We start from the raw sequence: 1,777 nt of genomic DNA, 5'->3' as shown, positions 1-1,777 counted from the left end.
CTTTCAGGACATGAAAGGAATCCCTGGAGGCCTGAAGTCTAACATGATTGTTTTATTGACAATATCATTTGGAAGAACAGTGTCCCCATTCAAAGAAGTAACTGATTTTCCAAACAAAAGCAGAAGAAAGAAAATGTTGACATATCTTGTTTAGTCAGCCAGAACTTTAAGTGCAAAAATTCCATCAGGTAGCACCAAGAGAAAATAGCATAAGATGTTAGGAATAACCGTTGGTAAATTGTTGACAAAAGGGATCAAGGCAGTGAAAAAGCTATTGGGTCCATGGTGTCATCATGATCTGCTGGAGGCCTCTGGACATACACAGTAGGTGGTGGGCAGGTGGCCAGCCAGAAGGGCGAGTTTGATCAAGACCGTGCTCACAGGGGCTTTTTGGTGTCATCTTCAGCCTTCAGAAAGGATACAAATGTTGGTTTAAATGGTGAAGGAGAACCCAGATCACTTTTCCACATCTGAAAACCCAGTGACACCTGCAGTCTTGAGGCTGGTGATAAATCCACAAGGAGAGGAGCAAAAGCAAGTGCAGTGAGGAAGAGGAGTCAGGAGTGAGAAGGGAGAGGAGGATAGGAGAGCACAGGCACCCCAAGGAGGAGCCCTCTATGAGGGGGTCCTGTTCACATTCACTCAAACACACACACACACACACACACACACACACACACAGGGCTGATTAGATCTGAACTCAGGACAGCAACCTTTGTTTTTTTCCCACTTACTTGTTCACTTCAGCATGTTTTCCCAGTGTATCAAGAATTCCTCAAGCCAAGTTTCAGTCTCCCAGTGAAATCTTCTGGAAGAACCTGGTCACATCCCCGTTCTTCTCCCACTTCTCTTTCATCTTCTTGGCTCCAGGATGAAGCACTGTCCACTTTCTGTTGTTTGGGTCAAAGAGGAGGAACCTCTGTCCATTGAAGAGGAAGTGCCAAGATCCTCTGCCGTGTCCATGGGCTTCGTGCTCACAAGACATCCTGGCCCGCAGAATGAGGGGCTCTGCCCCATTGGAAAGAGATCAGCTCTGATCTTGAGAAATTCTGAGTCCCACCCTGCTTCCTTTCCTGTCTGCTGCCCTTGCTCTTTGACTTCTTGAGTGATATAAACCTGATTTGTTTATTTTTAATCAATTAATTTATTTTTTAACTAGGCAAAGAACATTATACCTTTGTTTCAAACTTTATTCCCAGGCTTCTTCGGCTTAATTAGCTGCAAAGAATAAATTGTGTATATGCAAAAACTGAAAGGAGCTCAGTGTCCAAGGGGCTTGGGCTTAAAAGTACTGGTGACCTAGCTTTTATCATATCCATAAACAAACATTTCTTAAAAAGCAGTCATAATAGAAAATAGCAGTTCCTAGTAACTTCTTCAAGTTTTATCTTCAGAAGTTGGCTCAATTCATTTTGCCTCATGCTTGGAAGCCTCATCAAAATTCTCCACAAGATCAGTAACTTCATCATCATCATCCTCTCCAGTTGCAAGTGGTGCTGGTCTATCCACAGACTGTTTGGCCAGAGCTTCAGCCAGTCTCCTTAAACTAGTCAGACAGTCTGCACCAAGCTGGATGAAGATGCTGGGTAGCATTGCTGTCAGCTGCTTTGTCTTAGCATGGCCTGTAATGGTGAAAGGTTTCCCTGCCAGAGATGTCTGAACTTCAGGGTTGTTAAAGTGGATCGCTCTTCCTTGGTTTGTAAACACATTCACCTCTTCAGTACCAGAGATATTGTTTACCCCTAACTTCTTTAAGGAGAACTGAAAGTTTTTATCT

At 43.7% G+C, this 1,777-nt stretch overlaps 1 pseudogene; it reads right to left on the bottom strand.

Annotated features, from left to right (window-relative positions):
- Window positions 1-985, bottom strand: part of LOC105545716 — a 5,877-nt pseudogene extending 4,892 nt beyond the window's left edge.
- Window positions 986-1,777: the final 792 nt, after the last annotated feature.

Source organism: Mandrillus leucophaeus, unplaced genomic scaffold (genome assembly GCF_000951045.1).
Source record: "Mandrillus leucophaeus isolate KB7577 unplaced genomic scaffold, Mleu.le_1.0 Scaffold337, whole genome shotgun sequence".
NCBI lineage: Eukaryota > Metazoa > Chordata > Mammalia > Primates > Cercopithecidae > Mandrillus > Mandrillus leucophaeus.
This window is presented reverse-complemented; position numbering and strand designations above follow the sequence as displayed.